Source organism: Zootoca vivipara, chromosome 4, assembly GCF_963506605.1.
Source record: "Zootoca vivipara chromosome 4, rZooViv1.1, whole genome shotgun sequence".
NCBI lineage: Eukaryota > Metazoa > Chordata > Lepidosauria > Squamata > Lacertidae > Zootoca > Zootoca vivipara.
In genome coordinates this window covers 82,435,893-82,457,851 of record NC_083279.1, presented here as the reverse complement: position 1 = coordinate 82,457,851, position 21,959 = coordinate 82,435,893, and positions in this window count along the sequence as shown.

Here is a 21,959-nt window from a genome sequence, read left to right as displayed (position 1 = left end):
AAATCTTCTCAAAAATCAGGGGTCGTTTTATACGCCGAGTTGTATTTCTTAAACGGCGAGTATATCCCAAACTCTATATTTTAACTGGAAAAGTTGGGGGTCGTCTTATACGCCCAGTCATCTTATACGCCTGAAAACTCCCTCCATTTCTGTTTTATAGACTTGCAACCCTTCAAAAGAAATGCATATATAAATACCCTGAAAACTTGTGTGAAAAGTGGGGTGCACTTTTCACAAAAAGGGCCTAATACCAAGAACAAGAATACTTGGCTGAAACCCACCCAGCTCTACTTCACTCAAGTCTGACAGTTGACCAGGCCTGCATCATTCTGGCTACATTGAAAGCCTTGCCTTTTTTTGCCCTCACTTGGAGTTCTACTTACCGTCTCTCAGCTACCAATTACTCTGCAGGCAGAAGCAGAGAGTCCATAAACTGAGTGAAGAGACATGGCTGTGAACAGGGAATTTAAAGGGTTCAGGACAAGGAAATGTAGGAACTCTCTGTCCTGAGCAACGCAACTCCCATGCTCCACTGATCCATCACGGAGCAGAGCAGATGGAGAGGGCTGTGAAGTCTTCCTGGTCCTGTGCTTTCCTCACCTCTATTACCAGTGGCTTCTACAAAGTTCCGGCACAAGCAGAAGCCATTTCCCAGGGGCAGTGGAGAGATCTAGCAGAAGGGTGAGGACATCATTTCAAGGCCAAAGACCAGGACCGTACATCTTGCTTTAGAACAGGGTTGGGCAAACTGTCACTCTGGAGCCACATGCCTAATTGCCACAAGTCCTCAAGCAGGGAGTTCAGACTTCCAGCAAAAGTAATGTTTCCTTCTCATGGGAAACTACTAGGCATGGAGGAAAGGGGAGAAGGAGGGTGACACATACAGAAGAGGCTGTCAGAGAGAGGGAAAAGAAGGTGTCTTGTATCTTGATAACTGTGGCTTCACTGTATGTGTGGATTAGTTTTCTCAAAGTTCTCTCATCAATCTGCTGTTCACAAAACCTTTCAGGTGAAGCCATGACAGTTCACTTGGTAGAAATCCGATATAACTTTGTGGTGTAGATATGTCCACAGAATACCAGAACTGCAGAATTTCACCCTTGGTGTGGAAAGTCAGCAAGCACCACTTCAACGAATGAAAGCAACATTGCCCACTACTTTTCTTTGAATGGAAGGCACTTAAGGGCACATCCCAACAGGGAAGCAGACCTGAAAAACATGGTTCCTACTCTGAATGAAAAACACTCCAATGGACAGCTTTAGTGAATGCTTTGAAGGAAGAAATGTCTCTGCAATTGATGTCTAAACAGGAGCATATGAATATATGGATGGACATTCTGGAAGCAAAGTTTGGGAATTTAAAAACAAAGGTGGAGGATAATGAAACAATGATCCATTCACATGGACATCAGAAATCTGTTTGTACCATGGGACTTCTCGTTTCTTTTCTCCCTCTGCCAGCTCCTCACACACACAATCTAAAAATCAGCTCTGTAGGGTTCCCCAACCCTTTGGAGCACATTTTGAGGTTCTGCAGAGGATGTAAACAGAGGAAAGGAAGTCCCATTGCTCGAGGGAGTGTTCTACATCCGAGTACATCCATGACCTTTAATTTCTAAAACGGATTATTGACTCTAGAAAACTGGCAAATCCAACTACCAAAGCTAACTGCTGGAACTAACTGCAGCTTGAAGGTAAGCATTGAAACAAATTGCTGAACTGTCCATTTCACCAATTGTTTGCTTAAATGAATCATCCATGGAAATGAATTTTTTATCAGCTTAATCTGACTATAACCTTACTGGGCTGGAGGTAGTCTTGTGTCCATCCATGATCTTCCTGTTAGATTAACTGCAGTGAATTATAGGTGGGGTGACTTTGAAAAGAGCACAGACAGAAAGTTCCACCTGGGGTACCAAGACTCTTAAAGGGCTTGTGGACAATTTCACTATATTGCACTAGTGATTTATTGTCTACTCCTTAAATGGCCTGGGAGCCGCTTACTTCAAGGATCACCTTCTCCCAGGTGTACTTACCTGGACCCCAATATCATCATCAGAGGCTCTCTTCCAGTGCTTCCCTCTTCCTTGACTAGTGGTTTTCCAACTTACTCTCTATTATTGCACTTGTTATTTTAATTATTACTCTTATATCCATATCTTAAATAAACAAATTAAAGATTATTCTTTGCAATAATTTATACTGTTAACCCCAAAAACGTCCTGCAACCCTACTAACAAAGTCAATTGTTCACAATTACTGTATCTTTCAAATATATCATAAATCTATTCCAGTCTTTCAGGAAACTCCAATCTTGCTGGTTCTGAATTTTCCCTGTTAGTTTCGCCAGCTTGGCATAATCCATCAATTTCATCTGCCAGTCTTCTTTCGTTGGTATTTCTTGCTGCTTCCATCTTTGGGCTAATAATATTCTTGCTGTGTTTGTTGCATATAAAAACAGTTTCTTATCTTGTCTATGTATTTCACTACCCACAATACCAATTAAGAAGGCTTCTGGGTTTGTTTGTTTTTTTACAAATGTATATTTCAATATTTTTTGAATTTCATTTTAAATAATCTCTCAGAAAGCCTTTACCATCAGATATGGTAGAAAGTACCTTCTTTTCCTTTACATTTCCAACATTGGTTATTTACTTTAAACATTTTTGCTAACTTCACTGGTGTAATGTACCATCTACACATCATTTTCATTATATTTTCATATAGATATGTGTATATATATACATCCCCTTCATGGATCAATGCCTTGTCGTGGCGAAGGGGCTTGAATAACTCAGAGAAGCTATGAGCTATGCCATGCAGGGCCACCCAAGATGGACAGGTCATAGTAGAGAGTTTTGACTAAACGTGATCCACCTGGAGAAGGAACTGGCAAGCCACTCCAGTATCCCTGCCAAGAAAACTCCATGGACAAAGACAACAGGCATATAAAAGTTATGACGCTGGAAGATGAGCCCCTCAGGTCGGAAGGCGTCCAACATGCTACTGAGGAAGAGCGGAGGACAAGTACAAGTAGATTCAGAGCTGATGAAGCGGCTGGGCCAAAGCCGAAAGGACGCTCAGTTGCGGATATGCCTGGAAGCGAAAGGAAAGTCCGATGCTGTAAAGAAAAATATTGCATAGGAACCTGGAATGTAAGAACCATGAGTGGAGGTAAGCTGGATGTGGTCAAAAATGAGATGACAAGAATAAATATCGACATCCTGGGCATCTGTGAACTAAAATGGAAGGGAATGGGCGAATTCAGTTCGGATGACTATCATATCTACTACTGTGGGCAAGAATCCTGTAGCAGAAATGGAGTGGCCCTCATAGTCAACAAAAGAGTGGCAAAAGCTGTAATGGGATGCAATCTCAAAAATGACAGAATGATCTCGATACGAATCCAAGGCAGACCTTTTAACATCACAGTAATCCAAGTTTATGCACCAACTACCGGTGCTGAAGAAAGTGAAATTGACCAATTCTATGAAGACCTACAACACCTTCTAGAAATGACACCAAAGAAGGATGTTCTTCTCATTACAGGGGACTGGAATGCTAAAGTAGGGAATCAAGAGATAAAAGGAACAACTGGCAAGTTTGGCCTTGGAGTTCAAAATGAAGCAGGGCAAAGGCTAATAGAGTTCTGTCAAGAGAACAAGCTGGTCATCACAAACACTCTCTTCCAACAACACAAGAGACGACTCTACACATGGATATCACCAAATGGACAGCATCGAAATCAGATTGATTATATTCTCTGCAGCCAAAGATGGAGAAGCTCTATACAGTCAGCAAAAACAAGACCTGGAGCTGACTGTAACTCAGATCATCAGCTTCTTATAGCAAAATTCCAGCTTAAACTGAAGAAAGTAGGAAAAACCACTGGGCCAGTAAGATACAATCTGAATCAAATCCCTTATGAATACACAGTGGAAGTGAGGAACAGGTTTAAGGATTTAGATTTGGTGGACAGAGTGCCTGAAGAACTATGGATGGAGGCTCGTAACATTATACAGGAGGCAGCAATGAAAACCATCCCAAGGAAAAGGAAATGCAAGAAAGCAAAATGGCTGTCCAACGAGGCCTTACAAATAGCGGAGGAGAGGAGGCAAGCAAAATGCAAGGGAGATAGGGAAAGATACAGGAAACTGAATGCAGATTTCCAAAAAACAGCAAGGAGAGACAAGAGGGTCTTCTTAAATGAGCAATGCAAAGAAATAGAGGAAAACAATAGAATGGGGAAAACCAGAGATCTGTTCAAGAAAATTGGAGATATGAAAGGAACATTTCGTACAAAGATTACCATAATCAAGGACAAAAGTGGTAAGGACCTAACAGAAGCAGAAGACATCAAGAAGAGGTGGCAAGAATACACAGAGGAATTATACCAGAAAGATATGGAGGTCTCGTACACCCCAGGTATTGTGGTTGCTGACCTTGAGCCAGACATCTTGGAGAGTGAAGTCAAATGGGCCTTAGAAAGCATTGCTAATAACAAGGCCAGTGGAAGTGATGATATTCCAGCTGAACTGTTTAAAATTTTAAAAGATGATGCTGTTAAGGTGCTACACCCAATATGCCAGCAAGTTTGGAAAACTCAGCAATGGCCAGAGGATTGGAGAAGATCAGTCTACATCCCAATTCCAAAGAAGGGCAGTGCCAAAGAATGCTGCAACTACCGCACAATTGCGCTCATTTCACACGCTAGCAAGGTTATGCTTAAAATTCTACAAGGCAGGCTTAGGCAGTATGTGGACCGAGAACTCCCAGAAGTGCAAGCTGGATTTCGAAAGGGCAGAGGAACCAGAGACCAAATAGCAAACATGCGCTGGATTATGGAGAAAGCTAGAGAGTTCCAGAAAAACATCTACTTCTGCTTCATTGACTATGCAAAAGCCTTTGACTGTGTCGACCACAGCAAACTATGGCAAGTTCTTAAAGAAATGGGAGTGCCTGATCACCTCATCTGCCTCCTGAGAAATCTCTATGTGGGACAAGAAGCTACAGTTAGAACTGGATATGGAACAACTGATTGGTTCAAAATTGGGAAAGGAGTACGACAAGGTTGTATATTGTCTCCCTGCTTATTTAACTTATATGCAGAATTCATCATGCGAAAGGCTGGACTAGATGAATCCCAAACCGGAATTAAGATTGCTGGAAGAAATATCAACAACCTCAGATATGCAGATGACACAACCTTGATGGCAGAAAGCGAGGAGGAATTAAAGAACCTTTTAATGAGGGTGAAAGAGGAGAGCGCAAAATATGGTCTGAAGCTCAACATCAAAAAAACCAAGATCATGGCCACTGGTCCCATCACCTCCTGGCAAATAGAAGGGGAAGAAATGGAGGCAGTGAGAGATTTTACTTTCTTGGGCTCCTTGATCACTGCAGATGGTGACAGCAGTCACGAAATTAAAAGACGCCTGCTTCTTGGGAGAAAAGCAATGACAAACCTAGACAGCATCTTAAAAAGCAGAGACATCACCTTGCCGACAAAGGTCCGTATAGTTAAAGCTATGGTTTTCCCAGTAGTGATGTATGGAAGTGAGAGTTGGATCATAAAGAAGGCTGATCGCCGAAGAATTGATGCTTTTGAATTATGGTGCTGGAGGAGACTCTTGAGAGTCCCATGGACTGCAAGAAGATCAAACCTATCCATTCTTAAGGAAATCAGCCCTGAGTGCTCCTTGGAAGGACAGATCGTGAAGCTGAGGCTCCAATACTTTGGCCACCTCATGAGAAGAGAAGAATCCTTGGAAAAGACCCTGATGTTGGGAAAGATTGAGGGCACTAGGAGAAGGGGACGACAGAGGACAAGATGGTTAGACAGTGTTCTCGAAGCTACGAACATGAGTTTGACCAAACTGCGGGAGGCAGTGCAAGACAGGAGTGCCTGGCGTGCTATGGTCCATGGGGTCACGAAGAGTCGGACACGACTAAACGACTAAACAACAACAACAAATATATATACATACATACATATATATAATAGAAGTATTTTATTTTCTTCTCATGCGTATTAATACAAAATGCGAAGATTTCAACCATAATACAAAATTAACTTATAGAAAGCATCAGACTTTTAATTACCCTGTATCCCCCCGCACCTCCAGCACGTATTTGCTAAGTTTTTATATATTTTTGCCAGTCTGGAGGGGGTTAGATACCATCGATGTTGAATTTTTAGCATATTTTATTTGATGTTGTAGTTTGCAGTGAAATTCATATTTACAGTGGAACCTCGGTTTACGAACACCTCGGATTACGAATTTTCGGTTTATGAACGCCGCAGACCCATCTGGAATGGATTAATTCACTTTCCATTACTTTCAATGGGAAAGTTCGCTTCAGTTTCTGAACAGACTTCCGGAACCAATTACACCCATGCTTCGGGTTAAGTACGCTTCAGGTTGAGTAGTCCGTGGACCCGTCTGGAATGGATTAATCCACTTTCCATTACTTTCAATGGGAAAGTTTGCTTCAGTTTATGAACACTTCAGTTTAAGTACTCCGCGGACCGTCTGGAACAGATTAATCCACTTTCCATTACTTTCAATGGGAAAGTTTGCTTCAGTTTATGAACGCTTCAGTTTATAAACAGACTTCCGGAACCAATTGTGTTCATAAACCAAGGTACCACTGTATTTTCCACAGGTGTTCCCACTCGGCCACCATTATGGGTCGTCCGATGTCTTGCGCCCATCTTATCATGTTTACCTTAACTGTTTCCTCCATCACTTCAAAGTCTAATAGGAGCTTATACATTTTTGATATTATTTTGATTTTATTGTTTATTGATTCCATTTCCAATTTTGATTGCTGTTTTTCAAATCCTATTTTTTGTCTTCTTTAAACATATCATATATTTGGTAATATTCCAACCAGGTTGAGAAATAATTTCTCACCTCTTCATATTTTTTTTATTTTTATTTGACCATCAGCTTCAATTAATAAGTTGTTATACGTTATCCAGCTCCCCTTCATGTTCTTTTTTTTAAAACCGTAATTGCTTCTAGAGGAGATAGCCATCTTGGCATCTTGGGTTCTAGAAACCGTTTGTATTTTCCCCATACCCTAAATAGAGAGTGTCGTATAATATGGTTGGTAAAGCCTTTATGTGCTTTAATCTTTCCATAGTTTAAATACGCATGCCACCCAAATCGGGCATCATGCCCTTCTAAGTCCAGTAGTTCTGTATTGTTTAGGAGAAACCATTCCTTTAACCAGGACAAGCATGCAGCGTCATAATATATCTTTTGGCCCGGAAGTCCGAACCCTCCTCTTTCTCTGGTATCAATCAACACTTTATGTTTTATTCGAGGTCGTTTCCCTGACCATATAAATTTTGATATTTCCTTTTTCCAATTGTTTAATGAGTCCATTTTCCTTATTACTGGGATAGTTTGAAACAAAAAAAGAGGTCTGGGCAGGATATTCAATTTTACTGTCAATATTCTACCTAGAAAAGATAAGTGCATCCTATTCCATCTTTCCATATCTCGTTTTATTTCTCCCCAGACTTTCATATAGTTATCCTCATAAAGGTTTATGTTTTTTGGTGTAAGCCAGATTCCTAAAAACTTTATTTTGGAATATATTTTTAGATTTGTTACTTTTTCTAATTCTTCTTGATCTGTCGTTAAATTTTTTACTATTAATTTTGTTTTATTTATGTTTAACTTGAATCCCGAAACTCTCCCACAGTCCTGCATAATTTCTATTGCTTTACTTAGGCTCTCCTTAGGCCGCTTCGTTGTTATGATGAGGTCGTCTGCAAATGACCTAATTTTATATCTGTTGTTTTCCAATTGTATGCCTCTAATATTTTCTTCACTTCTAATCTTTTTGCATAGGATTTCCAATACAAATATAAAAATCAGTGGTGGGTGAGAGGGGGCACCCTTGTCTTACTCCTTTTCTGATTTCACACTCTTGAGTTATCACTCCATTTATTAAGATTTTTGCCTTCTGATTGGTGTATATTGCTTGAATACTATTATTATATTGTTCCCCGAACTCCATTTGATGTAATATCTCTTTTATAAATTTCCACGAAACCCTATCAAAAGCTTTCTTGGCGTCTACTGCCATTAAGGCGGCCGGCTTGTCGATTCTTAAATGTAAATATTCCAAGATGTTAATAATTATCCTTGTGTTATTTTGTATGTGTCTGCTGGGGAGAAAGCCAGCTTGATCTCTGTGAATAATGTCTTTCAAAAAATAATTTGTTCTTTTTGCCAATATGTATGTAAATAATTTGTAGTCATTATTTAGGAGGGCTATGGGCCTGCAATTGGTTATTTCTTGTTGGTCCTTACCTTGTTTCAGTATTACTGTAATGTAACTGTCTCTCCATGAGTCTGGTGTTATTCCATCTGACTGTACTATATTCATAATTTTCCTCAGGGGTTCAGAGAGTATTTCCTCCAGTTTCTTATAATATATCGCCAGGAGACCATCCAGTCCCGGTGTCTTTCCTGCCTTAGCTTCTTTTATTGCGTTTTGAACCTCAAATGTTGTAATTGGGGCGGATAATCTCTCTCTGTGTTCTTTCTTAAGTTTTGGGAGGCTGTTTTGATCCAGATATTCTTTTATCTCGTATACTGTTTCTTTCCTTTCTTTATAGAGTTCTCTGTAGAATTCCCCAAAACTGCTTTCGATTTTTTTACGGTCATTTATTATTTTATCCTCGATTCTTAATTTATTAATTAATCTATCACATTCTTTTTTCTTTAACTGTCAGGCTAATGCTGGACCATAAAGGCGGCTGATCGCCGAAGAATTGATGCTTTTGAATTATGGTGCTGGAGGAGACTCTTGAGAGTCCCATGGACTGCTAGAAGATCAAACCTATCAATTCTTAAGGAAATCAGCCCTGAGTGCTCCCTGGAAGGACAGATCGTGAAGCTGAGGCTCCAATACTTTGGCCACCTCATGAGAAGAGAAGAATCCTTGGAAAAGACCCTGATGTTGGGAAAGATTGAGGGCACTAGGAGAAGGGGACGACAGAGGACAAGATGGTTGGACAGTGTTCTCGAAGCTACGAACATGAGTTTGACCAAACTACGGGAGGCAGTGCAAGACAGGAGTGCCTGGCGTGCTATGGTCCATGGGGTCACGAAGAGTCGGACACGACTAAACGACTAAACAACAACAATGCTTTTCCCAGTTTATTAGCCCATTCAAAAAAAATTGTTTCATTAATTTTAATTTCCACTCTATTTCTTCGTTTATTAACATCGAATATTGTGATTGTAAAATTGTTATATTTCTTTTTATTTCTACATTATCTGGCTTGCTTTATAATTCCCGTTCATTCTTTCTAATTTGTTCTATCAGATCTTGTTTTTTCTTTTCCTTCTGCCTCCTATGAATTACGTTTTGTTTTATAAAGAAGCCCCTAAGGACCGCTTTGCTAGTGTCCCAAACTACATTTGCATTTATTTCCTCTGTTGTATTAAGTTTAAAGAACTCAATTAGTGTCTTTTTGGCATCTTCTAATATTTTTTCATCTTTTAAGAGGGACTCGTTCAACCTCCATCTTATTGTTGTTTTCCTATTCCATTTTAACCATACAGTAACTGGATTGTGGTCCGATAGGGTTTTGGGTTGAATTTCTGTTTTAAAAATTTTTAGAGTCAAATCTTTAGATAGCCAAATGGTGTCTATTCTTCCAGCTGAATTTTTTTGGGTAAGAGAAAAAGGTAAAATATTTTTAAAATGGATTTTGATGCCTCCATGCATCTTCTAGATTCAGCATTTCTATTAATTGGAAAAAGGTTGTTGGTAATTTCATTTGTTTTCCTCCCCACTTTTTACCAATCTGTCTAATTCCGGAGCTACAACTCCATTTTGGTCACCCAATAAGATCGTCTTCTCTCCAACATTATCTAATAATTTCCTTTCTAAGGTTTGGTAAAACTCACTTCTCTTTTCATTAGGTGCATATATGCCAATTACAATGATCCTTTCTCCTTGGACTGTTATTTCAATCACCACGACCCTACCTTGCGAGTCTTTATTAATCATTTTTGGCTCTAATTGAGGTTTGGCATAAATTACCACTCCTCTTTTTTTGTTTTTGTTTTTGTTTTATCTGATGATATAAAATCTGTTCCTAAACTTTTATATGCCAAAATTCTCGAATGTTTTTCAGTGATGTGTGTTTCCTGGACGCATATTAAATCAAATTGTTGCTTCTTAAGAACGTGCTCTACCTTATTTCTTTCTTTCTTTTTATTCAGTCCATTTATGTTCCACATAACAATTTTCAAGTCCATTAGGTACTTTATTAGAATAACATACGCTAGGCAACTGTGAAACCTTTAAAATTCCCTTTAAAGTCAAATCAGTAAAGAACACAATCATGCTAGTTCTCTGGATTATGTAGTCTTCTTTATCCCTTATTTTATATTATTCCTCTTTTTCTGAATGATCTCCACTATCCTCTGCCCTTCCACCCAATTGTCTTTTTCCTCCCAGTTGGTCTCTATACTTTCTCCAAAATTTATCTGCGTCTTCCCATGAGCTAAAATTTCTCCTTTTTCCTTTAAAAAAGAAAGATATTCCCTCTGGGAACCTCCATATGTGTACTATTGATTTCTCTCTTAATGCTTCTACCAATGGTTTGAATTTTTCTCTTTTTTTCAACAATCTAACTGGAATAATTTTGTGTATAATGATATCTACCCCCTGGATTTTTAATTTTTTCTTACTACATGTTTGTAAGATTCGATCTCTGATTTCCATATTCTTTAAGTGAACTGCAAGCTGTAAAGTTTATTCCTTCCTTCTATATTTTTTCCTAATCCTCAAACTGTATATTATGGCATATATCTTTACCCCAGTGTGTCATAACTGATTTATACCCCAGTGTATCATAACTGATTTAACCTCTTCATCCTTGACATGCCATTCCAAAATTAATTTATACATTTTTGACAATATTTTAACCTTATTACTTAACAACTCTAATTCAAATCTTGATTTTGTATATTCAAATCCATTTTTCTTTTCATCTTCTTTAAACATTTCAGGGCTGGAGGTAGTATTGTGTCCATTATCCATGATCTTCCTGTTAGACTAACTGCAGTGAGTTATAGGTGGGGTAACTTTGAAAAGACCACAGAAAGTTCCACATAGGGTATCAAGACTCTTAAAGGGCTTGTGGACAATTTCACTATATTGCACTAGTGATTTATTGTCTACTCTGGCTCCCAGTCATGTCTGGTTCCCGTTCAAGGAACTGCTCTTGACGATTAAAGTCCTTAAATGGCCTGGGAGCAGCTTACCTCAAGGATCACCTCCTCCCAGGTGTACTTACCTGGACCCCAAAGTCATCATCAGAGGCTCTCTTCCAGTGCTCCTGGATAGAGGGTCTCATAGATGGTGTCAGCCTGGTTCTGAAATGCCTCCCCTGGAAAGGCTCCCCTGGTGCCAACTTTGTGGTCATTATTGTCCGAAGTTTTAAAACTGAACCTTTGAATCCTCAGCGTTTTAGATGTGGCTGTATACTTTTTAGTGATGTTGTATATTCATCTTTATATTGCCTTATGCATCACTATTGAAACTGTTGCTTTTTAATGCTGGAATGTGGGGGCTGCTTCTACTGAGATTTCTTTTCTATTGATTTAATGTGTTTGCCCAGAGAAACACAAAGTAATAACAACCAGCCATTAGTGCATTTTAGGGAGCACTCCTATGTTTCTTAGAGGGCCTCCTAGGGGCCTATGAAGTGGGGCATTTGCCAGGCCCCAGTTCTCTTTTGGCAACATCTCTTCCCCCACCTCTTCATTTCACTTTAGTAAGCAGTTGTGCAAACTTCTGGCTTGCTGCATTCTGAGGCCTTTCCCTCCTCTTAGCCAGGTGACCTCTGCATCTTCCTAGGGCTGAGCACTATGAGAAGCAGCTCCTCCTAACCCACTTCTGTCTGCCACGACCACAAGAGGTGAATGTTTCACCTTGCCACCCCCCTAGTTTGCTCACACACACTCTGACACACATGCTGCCTATATCTCCTCTTCTTGCTCCTCTCACAGCTGATAAGAAGGGACACACTTATTCTTCATTTCATTTCATTTTTATTGGTGAAAGAACAGAATAGGCAATCAACGAACGTATTATAGAAAGATGTCTCTCCTGTACTTGTGTATGAGAGAATTAAAATCAAAAGGAATTCTGTAAGAGAAAAATAACATATATAGTCTATGTTGTCAGAAAAATTGGTATTCCGGTGATTCATAAATGAATGTCATTCCGGCGTTCAATAAATTTGTCTGGTGAATGTCTTTTTTTTATTTCTATTTTCAATGAGTTTTACTATAACAATAAAAGAGTGAACTATAACAAAATGTATCTCAAATGATCTCAAATGAATGAACCAAACATTTTCCCCAAACAGGATTAGCGTGTGTAATATTTTAAGACTTAATTGAAATAAGAGAATTACTTAGCTGGTTTTTATCATCTGGTGCATGAAAACTTCATTATTAGTTAACTTGATTTTTTTTTTAAAAGCAGCCCAAAAATGCTTGAAAGTTGAAAGAGAACCCAGAGGTTACAAATATCATGCTATTTTCTGTCTAAACACAATCCCTTTCTCTGATTTGGGGGTGGGGGTGGGGAAAATCGGTGACCCTTCCAACAGATGAGTTGCTGTGGCTTACAAGGAAGGACAGAAAGAGAAGAAGTCAGTACAGTGCAAACACACAAGCAGGAGTACTGGATTGGCTCTGCCAGTGTGTTTGCACCACACCAAGCTCCCCAATGCCTTGCCCCTCTCCCTTCCAGCAAGCAGCAGCAGTTCAGCTTTCAGGAGGTCAGGTAAGCACCACCACTCCACCCGGTCATCCTTTACTGCCAGTGAAAGAGGGCTGTGCAGCAGGGTGGCAGATCAGTCACAACAGAACATCTTTACATCACGAAGTTCTACTGTAGTCATTTGATCCGCCACCCTTGTTTGGATGCCACATATGAAGCCACTAGGGCAGCGCTTGCTCATTTTGCCCTCTTCCATATGCTTAAAGATATCGTTCTTCACTTTAGCCCCACCACTGCAGAGGACCTCGAGGTTACTGACTGCATGAGAAATTAGTGCTTGTGGTAATTCAATAGTCAAAGAAAAGGACACCATGTTGCCTTTGGGGCATTTCTGAACCTTTTTTGTCCATTCCCCGAACCTGTAAAGAAAAGGACAAGGATGGCAATGTCGAAATAGAAATTTATATACCACAACTTTGTCAATGGATTTTTATTTTTAAAGGCTCTCCAGAGATATAATTCCAATTTAGAGCAAAAGGCTTTATTTCAGAAAGGATGTATAGAACAGGTTTGTCTTCAAATTTGAACCAATTTGAATTTTGCCTCCATCCCTGGCCTAGAAGTAAGTTCCACAGAACTTTGTGCAAGCACGATATTTTAGGGCTGTTAAACTCAGAGTGTGTCCATTTGCCTTTAATCTAGCATTAAAAGTTTCAATCTACCCCTCTCGCTCCTACCCCAAACTTCCAAGTAACAAGTTCATAAAGGACGAGAAAGCAAAAAAGCTAAACTACTCACCCTCCACTTTTAGACTCTACTGTTTTGCCGTCAGTGCAGTGGAGACGGATACCCTTCAGAGCGAAATCTTCTCTAAAGGCCTCACTTACATCGTGGCGAACCTGGTGGAGAACAGGGGGCGGGGAGAGACTGGTGCTGCAATCTGCATCTGCAGTACTGGCAACATTTATGTGTGAGCAAAACATGTTTTCAGTGCAAATTTCTATGTGCAAGGGCTTGAAATAACCTATCTAGATGAGCAATGAGCAGTTCTAGCTCAAGCCATGTGGCACACTCTGAGGCACCCCCAGAACTCTGCACCCGCTGCAACCAAACCAGCCACGCTCCCCGAAATCTGCCCCTGCTATTTGCCGGCATAGACAACCTGCATCCAGTTCGGTGCAATCCAGATGAGCAAACGTGATGAGAAATGTAACAGCTCTCAGAATGAAATCCACACCGGCCTGTTCTTATGTCTCTTTATTATTTAAGAGAAAGGAGAAAATCCGCCCCGTACGTTTAGTATGTCAGACCATTTGGTTATCTAGACCCTTTCTGCCTACTCTGACCAGGAATAGCTCAACAGGATCTCAAAGCAAACCCCATCCCAGACTTGTAATCTGGAAATCATTAGGTTTTAACCTGAGACCTTCCAAAGGAAAAGCATATACCCTGCGACAGAGCTTTGGCCCTTTCAGCCTACCCACTCCCCTCCTTTAACAGCTCAAAGTTGCATAAGCTGTTTGGACGCCAGGTGAGAAGAGGTCTAGAGCTGTTCTTTTCCTCTCCTGCTTCTGCCTTTTTCTGGTTCTTGGAATCTCCACCGTTTGCCCTTACTTTTTTCCCAAAGACCAGGATGCATCTTTCTTGTGGTTGGTTCATCTGAAATCGGGTACTCCCTGGAAGTTATTTTCTGCAGTTCCTACTGCAGGATAATTGAGAGCGGATTTGAAATAATCCCCTCCACACACACAGCAGCTGTACTTTGCAAAGAAGCTTAGGCATCTCTGAAGAATTCACTGTATAATTAACTTAATATCATGGTATAATGGTCTATTCAGAAGTCTTTCTTTGTTTAATGGGGCTTACTCCCAAATACATGGGTACAATATTGCAGCCCTTGCTTTGTTTTAGGGTTAGCCTGGAGGGAAAGTAGGGTATTTGTGCCTTTCCCAGCTGTGTCACAGGCAGATATCCAGCAGGTTACGCCTTCTCTAGTATGGAAATAAGAATGATGGGGAAAAGCTTTACCTGTTTGTATTCTGTCTGTGAGACATTTTATTATATTGGTGGTCACTGTTTCATTTTGGGGCACTCTACTCCACCCTCAAAAGAGAACAATATCTGCGTACTACACAAAGCATATTCAAATTTAATGAAAATCTGTCCTCAGAGGACCCAGTCCATATACTGTGTGTTGGGCCCAGAAAATCTTGTTGGCATCCCTGGGATTCAGTAATTACTAAATTGAACTGTATATAGTTCAATATATATAGTATATCTTGGTGTTTCTGGGACCCTGCATGGGTTCTGTGATGTTTGTGTTTGTGTGTGCTTTTCATATGTCTATATGTGTTTTCATATCTCTATATAAAATTGTGACCACGCCTTAGCATCAGGGTGTCAAAATTGAGAATATAGATAGGCATTTACCTTCATTTGGAATCCATTTGCATATCCCTTGGGACAGAATTCAGGTTTTCCCCATATACCATCCTTCCCTCCATTGGACACAGTGAGGACTGCATTATGTTTTCTGTCTTGTGCATCACAGAGATGGTAGGAGAGGACGAGGAAGACCACAGCGCTGACAGGGAGGTCCATGGAAAGTGATCTGCACCAGATCTAGCTGCAAAAACTTAGTGCATGAATAACAGCATTGAGAATTTATTCCTTCCTTAAGAATAGTGGCTCTCTTTCCTCTGGTCCCAAATTTGCATTTTCCTCTGGAGGGAAGTGTGATTACTTTTGGTTGATGTAGTCAAAATCAGTTGATGGCTTTTTTGACTACACCTTTTGATTTATAACTAACCAAAACGTGCATTTCTTACCCACCCTTCACCCTTGCCAAAATGTGCAGCCGTACCTTGGTTCTTGAACAGAAACCATTCCGAAAGCCCGTTCAACTTCTGAAAACATTAAAAAGCAAGACACGGCTTCTGATTGGCTGCAGGGGCTTCTTGCACTCAATCGGAAGCCATGGAAGCACCGTCGGATGTTTGGGTTCCAAAGAACATTTGCAAACCAGAACACTCACTTCCAGGTTTGCGGCGTTCGGGAGGCAAAACGTTTGAGTCGCAAGGCATTCAACAACTAAGTTGTTTTATTTCCTGCATTTCCTATGTCTTGGCAATTTGGTCTTCCTATTAAAACTCCTCCTCCTATTTCTGTTTCTCTTTTTCTTAAGGGATTTCACACACACACAAACACGAGTCTCAGGTGTAAGACAGAAGGGAGAAATTGCCACATATGCACACTTCCAATCAGCCCCAAACAGCACAATAAAGTAAAATCATTTAGGTGAAGACAGGAGACTCCACTCTGCTACTTGCCATCATCACAATTCATTTGGAAGATGCTCATACTAGCAAGTAGAAAGCAAAAATAAATGAATAAAAGGAGGAAAGTACTTCCTCTACATTTGTCTTTCTTGCTTCAGCCTGCTCACATTTTTCACCTCAAGGGGTGTCCCCTCAGTGCATTCCTGTAAGTGTAATTCTGTGTACCTGTTACAGGTAGGTAGCCATATTGGTCTGCCGTTGAAACAAAATAAAAATAAAACAGAAAAATTCCTTCCAGTAGGACCTTAGAGACCAACTAAGTTTGTCATTGGTATGAGCTTTCGTGTCCATGCATACTCCTTCAGATACCATAGCTGAGGTGTACAAATCAATCAATGTACACTCTTTCACACAAGCACTTGTATAAGTGTAGAGAAAGGATACACCTCTCCTCAGAGTAATGTGTGCATAAGCCTAAAGACTTGTGCCTAACTGAAGGTGGGTGAGTTTTCCTTACTTCTGTCTCTGCCTAATGCCTTAGGCTCTTAGCAGAGCCAACTACCTTCCCACCAACCCATCCTTAAGCATCTTGGAACATTATAGCAAATTCACAGCATTATTCATTCCACACCAGAGCACCAGTTTGAAAAACAGTTGGAAACTGCTCCTAGGAGATGAACCGGTCCTCTTTCCCATGGCTTTGCAGGGCACAGTGGGAGATACCAGTGAGCTTCTGCAGACACCAGTATTCTGCTGAGCTTACTAAAGGCTGATGTTGGTGGGAGAGGGATAAGACAACACAGAGGGAGTAGATATATTTCTTCTTCAAAGCTCTTTATTATAGCCATTTTTTGCCTACAAAAAAAACGTATTCAGCTTGGACTAAGTGCCTCCAACATCCCAGATATACACTTTAGCAGGGGCTTCCTTCTAGGAACACAGAGAATTGCCTTATTCTAAGCCAGGCCATTGGTTATCTAGCTTAGTTCTGTCTACACTAGAGCTACTTTCCGAAGTTTCAGACAGGGGACTTCCCAGCCCTACTTGGAGATGCTGGATGATACACCTGGGACCTCCTGCATGCACAGAAGATGCTGCAACACTGATCTACAATATTTTACATGAAAAGAGCATAGCCTTGAAGTGCCCGTTCGGCCAACCTTCCCCACCCTGGCAAATCCATGTACTCTGGACTGCAACTCCCACCATCCCCAGCCAGCAGACATGGTGGTGGTTCCAGCTGATGGGAATTGTAGTCCAGAACATCTAGAGGTCATAAGGTTGGGGAATGCTGCCATACATTTGCAACACTTCCAAACGAATGCATCATTAAATACCCTGAAATCTTTTGTGAAAAGCGGGGTACACTTTTCACAAAAACTAGGGCCAAATACCACTAACACCAATGCTTGACTGGATCCCACTGGTTACTAGTTACTGACTACTGATCAGGCCTCTGTAATTGTGCCCATGTTGCAACCCTTGTCTTCCCTTATAAAACTTCTTAGAGCAGAGCAATGTAGTTCTACTTACTGTCTTTCAGCTGCCAGGCAGAATGAGAGCGTCCTTAAGCCGAGTGATGAAATATGAATGTGAGCAGGCGATTTAAAGGGGGCAGGACAATGAAGTGTAGGAACTCTCTGTCCTGAGCAACACCTCCTCTGAGCCATCACAAAGCAGAGCATTGGGAAGGCTATGAAATCTTCTTTGTCCTGTCCCTATTTTACCCCCCATTACCAGTAGCCTTTTAGGAAGTTCCTCCACAACCAGAACCCATTTGCCTGTGGGCGCGGGGGAGGGCTGTCGGATGGGTGAGGACATCATGTCAGTGCCAAAGACCAGTACTGTGCACTTTGCGTTAGAACAGGATTTGGCAACTTGCTGCTCTATCATCCATTATCAAAAGCAGGCAGTGCTCTATCACCAAGAGTTGGGTGCACAGTGGGCAGGCGGGTATTGGCTGCTTCCCCCATGGAGGCAGGGATGGATGCAGGGTGGGCTGGCACCTATCTGTCTCTCTCCCCCCCCCAACCAGTCCTTTCTCTCTCCCCCCAAAGCTACCCTTTCTCCCCCCCCCAGCAGCGCTCTCTCTCTCTCTCTACCCCCTCAAACCAGTTGGGGTTGTGGAGCTATCCCATGCAAAGCTTCTCCTACCCCCACCCCCAAACGAGCGTACGATCACTCTCCCCTCTCCCCGGTCAATGGGAGCCATGCAGCTGATGTGGATCCCGATAGTGCGTGCCCCCTCCCACCCTGTCAAAGGGAGCCTTCCCTCGCGGCTCCTCCTTGTGCCTCCCTCTGTCTCCGGCAGCCACCCCCTTCCCCATCAAGGAAAACTACACTAAGCCCGCCTCCTGCACCTGAGCTGCTGCATCTGAGGTTGCAGAGAAAGGCCCTGCGATTGACCAGAAACAACCCCGCGGTCAACGGGGGGCTCATGATTGACATGTTGTACATGCCTGGCGTAGAGGAGAGCATGAGGCTCATTATCTCAAGGTCATGGGTTTGAGCCCTACATCATGCATTGCATGGGGTGGGACTAGATGAATTTCATACTGTTGTTTCTAAAAAGAATACACTATATTATTTCTTTCTCTTCTACATATTTTTTCTAATAAAGGTGTGAGTGTTTATTTAAATCCTGCCATCAAGTCAATAGTCTTCCTTTGTTTCTGCAAATATACTATAAATGGTTCCCATTCTCTTTCAAAGTCACTGTTGTCTTTTTCCCAAAGTCTGTCCGTCAATTTTGCCAGTTCTGTTCAGTTTTTCTTGCCATTGTTCTTCCAATTTTGTGCTATCAAAATTCTCGCTGCTGTGGTGCTCAAGGCTCTTGGGGGTTGGGCCAGGTTGCAGCCACCAAAGTCGCCAGGTAGGAGGCCGATCACATTTGACATTTTATGCGGTGTGCACAGCAAGTTGAGACTAGTTTGCTGGTCTATTTATGAGGCGAGACTCTTTTCAGCAGCTCCCTCAATAGAATTTTTTGGTGCACTTCGTGTGGGGAAATGGGTGCTGGAGTCAGCACAGTGAAGGGCTCCCAGGGGCTCACATGTGCAGGACATTCAGCTGTCTGATGCTGAGCTGGTGCTCACCATTCGAGATTCCAAAACGGACCAGTTGGGCAGAGGTGCCTTGATGAGGCTGCCTGCCACTGGTAAGCCCAGCCCTTGTACAGTGAAAGATGCCAAGAGACATTTGTCACTTTGCCCACCTGCGGATGGTCCCTCCCTGGTACACAAGGATGGGTCCCTGTTAATGTGGCATCAATTTGCTGCAGTAATGTGTAAGGTGACCTTGCACCCCATTCTTTCCTTATTGGGGCAGCTACTACCACTGTGCTTGGGGCTTTTCTGTAGACAGGATTAAGGATCTGGACGCTGGAAATCTGACACATACAGGGGTTATGTTTGCATGCAGCGCTGAGATGCAGTTATTAATGTGGTTTTGTTCATTCCTACGCCCACCTGCCCTGCACGTCTGGATAGTCGGGCACAGCATTGTCCACTGGGCCAGCAAGAGGGCAGCGGAGTCTGGATTCGGACGCAGGCTCGGATTTCCCAAACACGGGCGCGTCTCATGGGTGAACAGACGAGGAATGCCTTGGGAGGGGCTTCTCCCAAAAGGTGCGGGCAAAGGTGTCTGCGGAGGCACGCCCACAGTGGTGGTGGTGCAGCTGGGCATAATTGCCAAAAGCCCCTGGATGAGTTTGCGGTCCCGCATGCAGGAGGACTTTGTAGAGTTGAAGGCAGCTCTTCCTGGACTCAAAATTTGGTCACCGATGGCAGTGACGTGTGTGGCGAGGTAGCCAATGCCCAGCTGCCACCAAGAGGGCCAAGATGCATGTCCAGAGCACTGTGGCCAAAAGGGTTCTGGCCTTGGGCAGGGACGGTGAGCCGTCACCCAGGCATTACCTTCCGTGATGCGTCCCTTTACCGGCTTGATGGGGTTCATCTGTCTGTGATTGGGAATGATTTATGGCTGTCCTCCGTGTCAGCGGGGTTAAAGGATTAGTTTACAGGTGTGAGTGGTTGGCGGCAAGCGCGGGTGCTCATGTGGTGGATAGGCACTGGTTCAGGTGAAAGGGATGGGAGAACGCTCTCGCCATCCCCATGTGAAGGGTATTCCATTAAAGGAATCCAGGGACTCAAATGGTTTGGTCAACCCCTGAGGGGGTTGTGCCCATGCCTGAGACAAGTGTGAATTTATTTAGGGGGAAGTCTCTGGGTCTGAACATGCAAAACTGGCAAATCCAACTACCAAAGCTAATTGCTGAAACTAACTGCTGCTTGAAAGTAAGCATTGAAACAAATTGCTGAACTGTCTATTTCACCCATTGTTTGCTTAAATGAATCATCCATGCAAATGAATTTTTATCAGCTTAATCTGATTATAACCTTACTGGGCTGGAGGTAGTCTTGTGTCCATTATACATGATCTTCCTGTTAGATTAACTGCAGTGAGTTATGGGTGGGGTGACTTTGAAAAGAGCACAGAAAGTTCCACATGGGGTATCAAGACTCTTCAAGGGCTTGTGGACAATTTCACTATATTGCACTAGTAATTACAACCAACCATTAGTGCATTTTAGGGAGCAATCCTATGTTTCTTAGAGGGCCTCCTAGGGGCCTATGAAGTGAGGCATTTGCCATGCCCGGGTTCCCTTTTGGCAACATCTCTTCCCCCACCTCTTCATTTCACTTTAGTAAGCAGCTGTGCAAACTTCTGGCTTGCTGCATTCTGAGGCCTTTCCCTCCTCGTAGCCAGGTGGCCTCTGCATCTTCCTAGGGCTGAGCACTATGAGAAGCAGCTCCTCCTAACACACTTCTGTCTGCCGCGACCACAAGAAATGAATGTTTCACCTTGTCACCCCTAGTTTGCTCACACACACACTGGCATATTGTACTAACAAGTCCATAAGACACACCTAGTTTTTAGAAGAGGAAAACAAGGAAAAAATCTTTTCTAGCAAGCCTTCAACAGCTCCGAAGAAGGAAGGAAGGAAGGAAGGAAGGAAGGAAGGAAGGAAGGAAGGAAGGAAGGAAGGAAGGGAGGGAGGGAGGGAGGGAGGGAGGAAGGAAGGAAGGAAGGAAAGAGAGAGAGAGAGGAAGAGAGAGGGAAGGAGGGAGGGAAGAGAGAGGAAGGAAGGAAGGAAGGAAGGAAGGAAGGAAGGAAGGAAGGAAGGAAGGAAGGAAGGAAGGAAGGAGAGAGAGGGGAGGAGAGAAAGGGAAGGTAGGCAGGAGGGAGGGAAGAGAGAGAAGGAAGGAAGGAAGGAAGGAAGGAAGGAAGGAAGGAAGGAAGGAAGGAAGGAAGGAAGGAAGGAAGGAAGGAAGGAAGGAAGGAAGGAAGCTACTATATTCTGCCAAGAAGGTGGCAGTCTGGGTCACTCAGCTACAACAGCCATTTACCAGTGCAGCAAACAGAAGAGGGGAGAACTTCTATTCTGGTCACCTGAGCATCTGGGACCACAGATGTGATCATGGATCCACTATTTGAATCCCTGCAACGGAGTGAGCTCCCGTTGCTCTGTCCCAGCTCCTGCCAACCTAGCAGTTCAAAAGCACACCAGTGCAAGTAGATAAACAGGTACCGCTGCGGCGGGAAGGTAAACAGCATTTCCGCAGGCTCTGGTTTTTGTCATGGTATTCTGTTGCACCAGAAGCCGTTGAGTCATGCTGGCCACATGACCCAGAAAGCTGTTGTGAGGGATAACTGTGGACAAACACTGGCTCCCACAGCCTGAAAACAAGATGAGCGCCACAACCCCATAGTCGCCTTTGCCTCGACTTAACCATCCAGGGGTCCTTTACATTTTACCTTTACTACTCGACTGCTCTCTAACCATAGTTTTGATCGCTGTGTTTCAGGACTCAGAAGAAAATAACATATCCATTTGTCAATCCCTATATG